General features: G+C 37.6%; 1 protein-coding gene across 7 annotated transcripts in view; it reads right to left on the reverse strand.

The window, feature by feature from the left end:
- Nucleotides 1–13,090, reverse strand: part of SIK3 (SIK family kinase 3) — a 235,311-nt gene that overhangs the window by 187,450 nt on the left and 34,771 nt on the right. The gene's annotated exons all lie outside the window — the stretch shown is intronic.

Here is a 13,090-nt window from a genome sequence, read left to right on the forward strand (position 1 = left end):
TACTCAGACGGGTTTCGAACTCCTGACCTTCAGCGATCCACCCGCCTCAGCCTCCCAAAGTGCTAGGATTACAGGTGTGAGCCACCGAGCCCAGCCCACATTTCAATCTTTAGCAGGTTTATAAGAATAAAGTTGAAAAGGCAGAAACAGCTCTTCTTATACCCAACAAAACAAAACAAAAAATTCTGACAGTATCCTTTCTGACCTTAGACTGTGTCCCTTTAAGCAAAAAAAAATATCAGAAGTTCTCTTATGCTCTGGGAATAACTTCCCTCTAAAAACTACATGCTATTAGTTGCAACCTACCTGCTACAGGTAAGCAGCTTCATTGTAATAGCAAATTTCTGATTGAAGAGCCCAATGAAGTACAGTCCCACACAGTTTTGTGTCTCTAATGCCATACTTTCAGAAAGCGATCATTTCGAGGAGACAATAAGATGCTGACAATGTAGGATGATCTAGCGCTTTATTATGGGCTAAGCAAATAGCACAAATGATTGAATGCTTATTTGGTTCCACTATGTACTAGATACTTATGACAAAGATGATTAAAATAGTCCCACCTTCAAAGAAAGCCACGGTCTGTTGGGAAAAACACATGCAAAAAACTATAATACAAAGTGGTAAATGCTATCATAGAGGTATATAAGAAATGCTTTGAGCATGGGCAATATACGTAACCTTAACATTTGTACCCCCATAATATGCTGAAATAAAAAAATAAATCACTAAACTATAAAGTTCAGTGAGCTTCCAGGTAGGTGAACACATTGAGGTGCTGGGAGGGTGGCACACCCAAAAAGAAAGTGTTAGTTCCACGCACATGGACCCTCCCCTCACCCTGATTTCCTTGCCCTAATGCATCTCTTCCGTTTGGCTGCTCCTGAATTGTATCCTTTATTATAAACTGGTAAAGGTAAATAAAGTGCTTCATGAGTTCTATGAGCCATTCTAGTAAAGCATCTAACCTGTGGAAAGTGGGTCATGTGAACCCCCGTTTACTGCTGATTGGTCAGAAATGCAGGTGGAAACCTGGGGTTTGGGATTGGTGTCTGAAGTGGGGGCAGTCTTTTGGGACTGAGCCCTTTAACTATTAATAACTCCAGGTTGATAGTGTCAGAATAGAATTGAATCATAGGACACTCAGTTGGTATCTGCAGAGAATTGGAGAATTGCTGTGGGTGAAACAAACCCAAACACTGGATGTCAGAAGTGTTGTGAAAAGATAGGAAGAAGTTATTTTTTCCCTTTACCATGTAAATTTTTGTTTTGTATAAATTGAGGTAATAGTCAATGGATAATACAGATTTATAATTAAAAAAAAAAAAAGAGAGAGGCCAGGCACAGAGGCTCACGCCTGTAATCCTAGCTCTCAGGGAGGCCAAGGAGGGCGGATTGCTCAAGGTCAGAAGTTTGAAACCAGCCTGAGCAAAAGTGAGACTCCGTCTCTACTAAAAATAGAAAGAAATTAATTGGCCAACTAATATAGAGAGAAAAAATTAGCCAGGCATGGGGGCGCATGCCTGTAGTCCCAGCTACTTGGGATGCTGAGGCAGGAGGATTGCTTAAGCCCAGGAGTTTGAGGTTGCTGTGAGCTAGGCTGACCTCACGGCACTCACTCTAGCCTGGGCAACAAAATGAGACTCTCAAAAAAAAAAAAGAAATGCTTTGAGAATAATAGTAACAATAATGGTAGACCTGGCTTTATGGCTCACACCTATAATCCCAGCACTTTGGGATTCTGAGGTGGGAAGACTGCTTGATGCTTGATGCTTGAGGCCAGGCGTTTAAGAGCAGCCTAGGAAACACAGCAAGACTCATCTCTTTAAAAAATTTAAAAATAGCCAAGTGTGGTAGTGCATGCCTGTAGTCCCAGCTACTCAGGAGGCTGAGGCAGCAGGATCGCTTGAGCCCAGGAGTTTGAGGTTACAGTGAGCTACGATCGTACCACTACACTCTAGCTGGGGCGACAGAGCAAGACCCTATTCCTAAAAACTAATAATAATAGCTATATTTATGAAATGCTTAGTATGTGTAGGTCCTTTTCAAAGCATTTTTCCTATATTAATTCACTTAATCTTCACAAGAAGATTAATATTACTCACTTTTCCTAGATGAGAAAACTGAGGCAGTTTTATCTCAGTTATATAGCTATGTTATTAACCATGGCAGTCTGGCTCCAAACTCAGGGATTTTAGCTAACCACTATATTGCCTCTTAATGAAGGACCAACTAATGTTGCCTTGGAGGGCAGTTAATACTGAAAAGAAGAGAGAAGATAATATATTTGAGACCAACCACTTAAGTGTTTAGGGTTGAAGTCTGGGTGCTTATTTGCAGGGAGAGGTTAAGGGGACAGCACTTAAGCAAAAAGAATGCAAGAGCAGCAATAGCAGGTCAGGGACAAGGTCTGCAATAAAGGGTGCAAGGTGCAGTCACAGAATAGTCAGTTGTCAGTCTACTTACACTATACGACTCACAGGTCCCAAGAACAAGAGAGGAAGCTAGAAAAGAAGACTGTGGTGTAATGGCCTTGGAGGATTTATATTTCAGGTAAGAGGGACCCATTTGAGGCCTTTACCACTGAGTGATACAAGTAGATCTGCCTACTATAAAGATAAACAGGGATGAAAGGTAAAAGGTGGCTCAGAGGTCAGGAGAGCAATTAAGAGATTATCACAATAATTCTGTCAAGAAATCATAAAAAGTGGATGGATGCAAGCTAATACTTCTGAAGTAGAATCAACAGTACTTGGTGACTAGTTGCATGAGGAATATAAGGAAGGAAACAGACAAGCAAAAACTATTCTTGAGGCTCTTATTCTAGGCAGAACAGGGCAAAAGGAGGGTCAAATTTTAAGAGGAATAATAATAATAGCAGCAAATACTTATTAAAATATTAGTATATACTAGCACTATGCTAAATACTTTTACAAGAATTATGTCATTTAATATTGATAAGGTCAGTTTCATTATTATCATCCCCCTTTCAAAAATGGAGAAATTGAGGCTTAAAGAAAATAAGTAGTTTATACAAGGTCACAGTCACTAAGCATTGAAGCCAGAGAAAGACTTTGACTTTAGATTAACTGACTTGAGACATCTGGGGAGGTATCCAAATGTGGATTTCTAGTAGGCAGCTCAATACTTTTTCTACAGGCTGGGTGCGGTGGCTCATGCCTGTAATCCCAACACTTTAGGAGGCCAAGGCAGGAGGATTGCTTGAGGCCAGGATTTTAAGATCAGCCTGGGCAACACAGTGAGACTTTGTCTCTACAAAAAATAATAAAATTAGCCGGGTGTGGTGGCACAAGCCTGTACTCCCATCTGCTACAGAGTCTAAGGCAGGAGGTTGGATCACTGAAGCCCAGGAGTTCAAGGTTACAGTGGGCTACGATCACGTCACTGCCCTCCAGCATGTGCGACACAGCGAAACTCCATCTCTAAAAACATAAAATAAATATGTGTGTGTATATATGTATACACATATGTATTTATTTGTATGAACTTCAAGAAAGCTAAGAGCACCACAGATACAGAGTTATAATAACACAACTATACTATTATTACTATTCCTACTGCTTGCATTTATTAAGCATTTGCCATAAATGAGACACTGTTAAATGTCACACTATTTCATTTACACACAGTCCTGAGATAGGTACCACTATTCTCCCCATTCTTACAGAGAAAGAAACAGAAACGCTGAGAAATGAAGTAAATCATTCGTGTTTCTCAGACAGAAAATAATGGAATCAAATTCAAATGCTGGTCTTTCTGGTTTGGATAAGTAGAGAGAAGAGAAAGTGAGGCTGAAGGTGAGTTAGGAGGAAGAGCCAAGGACAGAATCCAGAATGTAATTACTTAAAAATAAGGCAGAGAAACAGAAACCATTTCATAGGGTTGTTTGTAAGGATAAGTAAAAACATGTAAAGCACTTATCTACTGCTATGGTTTGAATGTGTCCCCTCTAAAATTCAAGTATTACCAATATGATGGTATTATGAGGTTATGCCTCTAAGACCTAAATTAAGGAACGAGGGCTTCTTCCCTCATGCATGGGATTAGCTACCCATAAAAAGGGGCTTGATAAATTATTCCCTTTTTGTCCTTTTGCCTTCTGCCATGTGAGGACACAGCACTCAAGGTGCCCTCTTGGAAGCAGGAACCAAACCCTCATCAATGAACCTGCAGGTGCCTTGATCTTTAAACTTCTCAGCCTCCAGAACTATGAGAAAATAAATTTCTGGTTTCTATAAATTACTCAGCCTCAGGTATTCTATTTTAGCAGCACAAACAGACTAAGACAGCTACTAAAGAATAGTGATAATATAGAGAATTTGTTAAGAGAGAATAGGCAGACAGAAGAGAAACAACCGAAAAGTAGATGCATTGAATGGAAAAGGACTAATTAATAAAATAAAGTCCCAAAAAAGTGGTAGAATGGGATCAGGATAGTACAGGTGAACACACAGTTATGATCCTAACTGCTGAAGAATATAAAAATAAACTGGTTTGGAGGACAGTCGGCCAACTTTTATCAGTATTTCAAATGTGCACATCATTAGATCCTTTCTCCTCTTCTAAAATGTAGCTGTGCATATATACTGAAGCAAGCATATAGCTACAAATGCAAGTATGTTCCACCTTCAGCAACATTGGTGAAAACAAAAACTGGAAATAACTTAAAAGTCCATCAGGAGGGGAAAGGTGAAATAAAGTAATTCACATCTATACAATAAAATCTTACATAGCCATTTAAAAGAAAGACATAAGCATGCTGACATGAAAAGATTTTTATAATTTATTTTTAATTAAATTTTTTATTTTGAGATAACAGTAGAGTTGCATGCAATTATACGAAATTATAAAGAAGTTGGGCACAGTTGCTTGAGTCTATAATCCCAGCTACTTGGGAGGCTGAGGCAGGAAGATCGCTTGAAAGCACAGAAGTTCAAGGTTGCACTGAGGGCTGGTGCGGTCTCACACCTGTAATCCTAGCACTCTGGGAGGCTGAGGTGGGCGGATTGCTCGAGGTCAGGAGTTCCAAACCAGCCTGAGCAAGAGCGAGACCCGTCTCTACTATAAATAGAAATAAATTAATTGGCCAACTAATATATAGAGAAAAAATCAGCTGGGCATGGTGGCACATGCCTGTAGTACCACCTACTTGGGAGGCTGAGGCAGGAGGATTTCTTGAGCCCAGGAGTTTAAGGTTGCTGTGAGCTAGGCTGGGCAACAAAGCGAGCCTCTGTCTCAAAAAAAAAAAAAGGGGGGCTGCACTAAGGTATGATTATGCCACTGAACTCCAACCTGGGCAACAAGCCAGACTTTATCTCTAAAACAAAGAAAAAAGAAATAATAGAGCTATCCCACGTACCATAGTTTCCCTGGATGATAACATCTTGAACAACTATAGTTTAATTTTTAATTAAAAAAACTTATTTCTGGCCGGGCGCTGTGGCTCACGCCTGTAATCCTAGCTCTTGGGAGGCCGAGGCGGGCGGATTGCTCAAGGTCAGGAGTTCAAAACCAGCCTGAGCAAGAGCGAGACCCCGTCTCTACTATAAATAGAAAGAAATTAATTGGCCAACTGATATATATATAAAAAATTAGCCGGGCATGGTGGCGCATGCCTGTAGTCCCAGCTACCCGGGAGGCTGAGGCAGAAGGATCACTCGAGCCCAGGAGTTTGAGGTTGCTGTGAGCTAGGACGCCACGGCACTCACTCTAGCCTGGGCAACAAAGTGAGACTCTGTCTCAAAAAAAAAAAAAAAAAAAAAAAACTTATTTCTGAATCCTCTGATGCCATAAGAAAAACTTTAAATATTATGCATATTACACACATCTCCCTGGTGTATTTTAAGTGTTCATACAATTTGCATATACACAGAAGCAGACGTACATTTAACTGCTAGTTGTTGACATCTCTGGAAGTGTGAAAGGTTAGAGGAGGAAGAAAATGGAGGACATAGACTTTTACTTTATGTATATTTACACTAGTTTTTCTCACTTAGAAAGTACAAAGATTACTTCCAGAATATAAAAGGTAAACAGAGGGGTTAGATTTTGAAATGAATATAGGCACCTATTCTTTTGATTAGGGGGTTTAACATTTGGAAGCAGAAGGGAGGTAAAGTGAGAAAAATCACACTGAAAGCTTCTATTTACTTGATTGAGTAGAATGGTAGTCTGTGATTCCTTTAGTAACAAGTACTTGGTCACAGCCTACTCTGTGCCAGGCTCTGTCCTAGACATTGGAAAATTAAAAATTAACCACACAAGTGTGACCTCTGACCTCAATGAGCTTAGAGTCTACAAGGATGGTGGACATTAACAAAAAATTACACAATTATAAGCACCAAACAGCACAGCAGTTTAGGACACTGGCTCTGGGGTCTGACTACCTGGGTTCAAGTTCCAACTCTGTTACCAAATGGCTAATGTGACTTTAAACAAGTGACTTAACATTACTTGCTTTGGTTTCCTCATCTATAAAATGGAGATAATTATAGGTCCTATTTATTTATCCACCTATCTAACTCATAGGGTTGCTGTGAAAATTAAAAACGGTTCTTATATATAAAGTACTTAGAACAGTCTCTGGCACTCAAACTCAAATGTTTGCTGTTATTATTGTTGTCGCTCTCATTACTATTATTTCAGGGGGAACTTAATCTACCTCTGCGGGTGGGGGCAAATGGAAGGTCAGGAAAAACTTCCTTGAGAAAGTGACAGATAAGCTAAGTCCCAAAAATAAATACGAATTAAACATGCCAAAAGAAAAGGTGTCTAGCAGAGGGATGTGAAGGGCCAGTAAAGCTGGCGCACTGAGAGGAGAGAGATGCAGCTGAAGAACTAGAGCAAACCGTTAAACTTAAGAATTTTATCTCTATTATGAAATGTATTGTGCAAGAAATAATATAATAGATTTGTTATTTCTTTTGTTTTTTTTTTTTTTTTTTTTTTTTTTTTTTTTTTTGAGACAGAGTCTCGCTTTGTTGGCCAGGCTAGAGTGAGTGCCGTGGCGTCAGCCTAGCTCACAGCAACCTCAAACTCCTGGGCTCGAGTGATCCTTCTGCCTCAGCCTCCCGGGTAGCTGGGACTACAGGCATGTGCCACCATGCCCGGCTAATTTTTTATATATATATCAGTTGGCCAATTAATTTCTTTCTATTTATAGTAGAGATGGGGTCTCGCTCTTGCTCAGGCTGGTTTTGAACTCCTGACCTTGAGCAATCCGCCCGCCTCGGCCTCCCAAGAGCTAGGATTACAGGCGTGAGCCACAGCGCCCGGCCTCTTTTGTTTTTTTAAAGGTCACTCTGAACCAGGAGCAGTGGCTCACCCCTGAAATTCCAGCACATTGGGAAGCCAAGGTGGATCACTTGAGGCCAGGTGTTCAAGACCAGCCTGGACAACACAGTGAGACTTCGTCTCTATTAAAAAAATTTTTTAAATTAGCTGGGTTTGGTGGCATACACCTATAGTCCTAACTACTCGGGAGGCAAAGCCAGGTCAAAACTAAGGTCAAAATCCCTTGGTATTTTTAATGTTGGGACAGCTACAGGCAGGGAGGCTGAGGCAGGAAGATCGCTTGAGCCCAGGAGTTAGAGGCTATAGTGAGCTGTGACTGTGCCGCTGTACTCCAGCCTAGGCAACAGAGCAAGACTCTGTCTCTTAAAAATAATTAAGTAAGGAAGTAAGTAAGTAATTTTAAAAAATTAAGACAAATGATATTCTAAGAGAAAATACTTGCAACATACTTAACTTATATATTATATAAAGTGCTATAGTACATTTTCAGTAGGAAATAGGCTAATATTTCAGTAGGCTGATATTTTCAGTAGGAATCACATGCTTCCTGATTTTCCCTTGAAAATTGCTTAACCCCAAAATATTAACAACATTCGGAAAATATATTCTCATATTATCAAAAACTTACTAAGCATTCTTAAAATAAAAATACGTCAATTTTTTTGTCCTCCCCAAATGAGCCACTGCTTTCATTTCCAATGGCCTCCTGATCAAATCCAGTTCCAGTCTAATTTCAAAAGTAAACTGTCTAAACCAGACATGAAACTGAACAATATGACACAAAATAGTGGCCCAAGATGGAGCCCGTATGTCCAAAATATGCCTAATAATAACAGACAGCAACTGTTTAAAAGTAACAGCAAGGAAATATAGTAACTCCATATTCACTTCAGTTTCAATTCTGAATCATTTCTCAGTCACTAAACTGGAAAAAAAAATTGTTTTTAGCCATTTGTCATCTCTGACTAAACGCAGGCTTCAGCCCCCAAATCACTAAGTATAGAAAAGTGCACACCCTAAGACTGCCAATGGAAGGGATTTTTTCAGAAAGGGTGGTTCACATACACAGGAGGAAAATCTCATATAGGGAAATCAGCTAATTCCCTCAATCAATTTGGAAACTTGGAAGTAAATGACTAAGAACTAAAACATATGAGACAGGATGGAAAAAAATCATACATATTGAAAGCACATAATGTGGTTTAAGTCTATTTTTTAATTGCCTTTTGCTGAAGTTAGAGTATTAAATTCTTTTGCTTTAGATGAATCAGAAATTAGCTTTACTGGTTTCCTATAATGTTGCACTTGGAAATTTTCAGCTGTTATAAAGAATTACATGACAATGTAGGGGATTTTTAACTCCTTATACAATATTTAAAAGAATGTATTACATCTAGATCTGCCTTGCACTAACAATTCTTCCTATGATTAAACCTAAATTTACTAAACTGATAAATAAAAACTACCAGTTGTTGGAATCAAACACCCTCCCCTTCCCTAAAACTGTCAGCTCAAATGAGTTTAAACTTAACACCATTAATACTAATGCCTCAGAAGATATGACCATAACCACACAGAGAAACCATAAATTAGTGAGGTTGGAATTCCCTCATAAAGGAGAGGGAATTCATTATATTTCACCATATATGTAACAGACATATTATCTTGGTTTCTAGAGCATCTATTCTCAGAACCACTAAGCATAGTAGTCTCCTCTACCCAATCTAAAATCAGCTGCTGAGATATTTGTAACTAAAAGGAACTACAGGACCTAGTTTCACTTTTTTGAAAAGTAAACAATCCCTCTGGCCTGATTTACCAATAAATATGTGAGTAAAAAGAAATTATCAGGAGGAGAGTATATCTCAGGTTTTGGTTTCTTAATGAAGTTTCTTAAGATTTTTCATCTTAAAAGAGAAAGACAAACCTTGTTGGTAATGTACCACTGACTACAAATTACACACTTTGCATCTCATATTCAGTCAGGAAAAATTAGCTCTTCAGGTACACTGTTAACTTTATCATACGCAAATGAGTATAGTATCAGAAAGATCTAGGGAAAAAGTCCCTGTAAGAGTACAGTATTAAGAATTCATAGCGTGCCCATCAATCCAAGAATGGATTAATAAAATGTGGTATATGTATACCATGGAGTACTATTCAGCTCTAAGAAACAATGGTGATATAGCACATCTTATATTTTCCTGGTTAGAGCTGGAACCCATACTACTAAGTGAAGTATCCCAAGAATGGAAAAACAAGCACCAGATATATTCTCCAGAAAACTGGTATTAACTGAGTAGCACCTAAGTGGACACATAGGTACTACAGTAATAGGGTATTGGGCAGGTGGGAGGGGGGAGGGGGGCGGGTATATACATACATAATGAGTGAGATGTGCACCATCTGGGGGATGGTCATGAAGGATACTCAGACTTTTGGGGGGAGGGGGGGAAATGGGCATTTATTGAAACCTTAAAATCTGTACCCCCATAATATGCCAAAATAAAAAAAAAAAAAGAAAAGAAAAAAAAGAATTCATAGCGAGACTGGTCAGGACAAAGCCAGGTCAAAACGAAGGTCAAAATCCCTTGATATTTTTAATGTTGGGACAACTACTAATACTGAGCCTTAAGCTTGCTCCTGAGTGTAATTTGTCAGTAACTGCCAAGAAATTGTTTTAAAAAATAACTTAAGAGTGTTTGTGTTATCTAATTTATAACATACTTCATTATTATCAGAAAAACACCAAAAATCCTATAACCCTACACCTTTTTAATTATCTCTTCAAAGTATCTTAAATAAAAACAGCACACTACTTATTACTTCCCATTCTTAACCCCTTTTTTCTTTTATTCTTTGAAATTGCTGACTCAAAGCAATCTTGAGCAATAAAGATTAGTTCAGCATTCTTCCAATTCATCTACAAGACATTTTACTTTTGGTGGCAGTTCAGTATTTAACCACAGATCACATTTCTTTTCTACTGATAAGCACTGTCACAAATTAGACTTAACAATGCAATTTAGCATGTGATCTTATCAGACTTTATAACTACCCACTGCTACCCAAGAGTCTGATTTGTCAACTCATACCTACAACAGCTTCTTTTTTAAAAAGCACCTTAAAACAGAAGTTCAATTTAAATTCTTTCTCCAGCAAAGGCAGAGAGAGTAGTTAGTAACTAAATCGCTTACAAATTATGTCCTCTTGAAACACTGAAAATATTATTTAAATTAATATGTCTGAACTGCATTTAACTGTTAGTTGCTAAAAATCTTGTGTTAGATAAAATTCAGGAATTGATCCCATAGAAAACAATTTTATCTCCAGTGATTCTTACTCAACATAAAATGGGATGGGCTTGATTTCTTGCCCTGCTCTGATAACTCCCAAACTATTTCATTACTTTAAAAAAATGAAAAGGGAGGTGAAGACTGAATTTTTAACTATAAACTATTTTAAATGGTAAAATAAAAAGTCTTAGAAGAGTCACACTAAATAATATCTCATTAATGAAATAAATGAATTTTTCATCTTTTTATAAAAAATGAGACAACACATCAACTTTTTAAAATTAATCCATGAAAACAAATTTTAAACCTTGCGCTGTGTTTCATTTGAGAGCATGGAAACTTAAGTGTGCCGTAAGGCAAAATACTCTATAATAAAGAAGTTTAACAAAATGTATGTATCTGCCATAACTATAAATGGCTATTTTCACACAAATCTAGTAACTTTCTTCAGTATCTTCATATCTTGAAATTTACAAATAATCTTCATAAATTGATTTTAATGAAGTTTATTCCCTAAGCCAATTTTTTTTTTTTTTAAATCCTAAGAATCTAAAATTCCTGGCTTTTTATACCAAGCAATTTGGTCTTCAGTACAATATATGATTTTTCTATAAAACTATGTCAGATAAGGATGGATGTCACCCCGCATAAATTATTTTTCAACAAATATTATTAAAATCTGATGATTACTAAAAAACACACCACACTATAATTGCCCCAGTACATGAAAAAGTAGCTGAAAGATAGCTTTTATTTGCTTCATTTATGGGTAAAAGACGAAGATTTCTTAAATATGCTACTAAAAGCACAATTCACAAAAGAAACAAATAGATAAATTGGAATTTGAAATAAAAACTCTTGCTTTTCAAAAGACACTATTGAGAGAATGAAAAAATAAGCCACAGAATGGTAAAACTATGCAAAGCATTTATATGACAAAGGACTTGTATCTGGAATACAGAAAGAATTCTCAAAATCCAATAAGAAAATAGTTCAACTTTTTTATTTTTTTCTTTTATTTATTATTTATTTATTTATTTATTTATTTATTTATTTAGAGACAGAGTCTCAACTGTGTTGCAGGAGCTAGAGTGTCGTGGCGTCAGCCTAGCTCACAGCAACCTCAAACTCCTGGGCTCAAGCAATCCTCCTGTCTCAGCCTCCTGAGTAGCTGGGACTACAGGCATGCGCCACCATGCCCGGCTAATTTTTTATATATATTTTAGTTGGTCAATTAATTTCTTTCTATTTTTAGTAGAGACAGGTCTCGCTCTTGCTCAGGCTGGTTTTGAACTCCTGACCTTAAGCAATCCGCCCGCCTCAGGCTCCCTATCCCCCCTCTCCCAATCCTAGAGTGCTAGGATTACAGGCGTGAGCCACTGCACCCTGCCTAGTCCAATTTTTTTAAATGGGCAAAGGATTTAAACAAATACTTCACCAAAGAAGACACAGAGCTGACAAATAAGTTACATGAAAAGATGTTCTATATCAATAGTCATTAGGGAAATGTACCAGAAGATACCACTATACAATAATTAGAATAGCTAAAATTTAAGACATATCATTCTAGTGTTGTTAAGGATTTAAAGCAACTGGCCAAGGCACCAGGGGGACGGGGAGAGGCCAGCAAAAATAAATAAATTAAATCAAGCAACTAGTCCAGGAATGGTGGTATGTTCTGTAGTTCCAGCTAATCAGGAAGATCACTTGAGGTTAGGAGTTTGCAGCTGCAGTACACTATGATCAGGCCTGTGAATAGCCACTACACACCAGCCTGGGCAACACAGTGAGAAAAAAGACAAAACAAAAGGAAAAAGGATTTAAAGCAACTGGAACTCTCTTATCCCAAGCACTGCTAGAGAGAATGTAAAATGGTGCAGGCAACTTTGGAAGACAATGTGGCCATTTTAGGTTGGTAGGTTAAACATAAACCTACCAACATATTAATATGATCCAGCCATTCCAATATAAGGTATTTACTTAGGTCCTAAGGTATTTATATATGTATGTGTTTCTAAAGCTGTACGTGAAGTTCAGAGAAGCTTATACTCATTAACAGCAAAAAACTAGAAACAATCCAAATGTTCATCAATAGGAGAATGAATTAAAAAATCCTGCTATTTCCATAAAACGTAATGCTACTCAGACATACCACTCAGCAATAAAAAGTAACAAAATCTGATATAGATAACAACAATGAATGTATGTGAAACACAGGATGGTGATGAAAGAAGAGTACATCCTAACTGAGGCCATTCATAGGAAATTCCAGAAAAAGCAAAACTAACCTATGGTGACAAATTAAGCAGTGCTTTTCTGGGAATAGAGGAGCATGGGAATGAATGCAAAGGGTACTAATGAACTTTTGGGGATAAAAGAATTATTCTGTATCTTCATTGTGTGGTCATCAAATGGGTGTGTATATTTGTCAAAATTAAAATTATATACTTAAAATGTTTTAATTTTACCAAATGTAAATT

Source organism: Microcebus murinus, chromosome 4, assembly GCF_040939455.1.
Source record: "Microcebus murinus isolate Inina chromosome 4, M.murinus_Inina_mat1.0, whole genome shotgun sequence".
Classification (NCBI taxonomy): Eukaryota; Metazoa; Chordata; class Mammalia; order Primates; family Cheirogaleidae; genus Microcebus; species Microcebus murinus.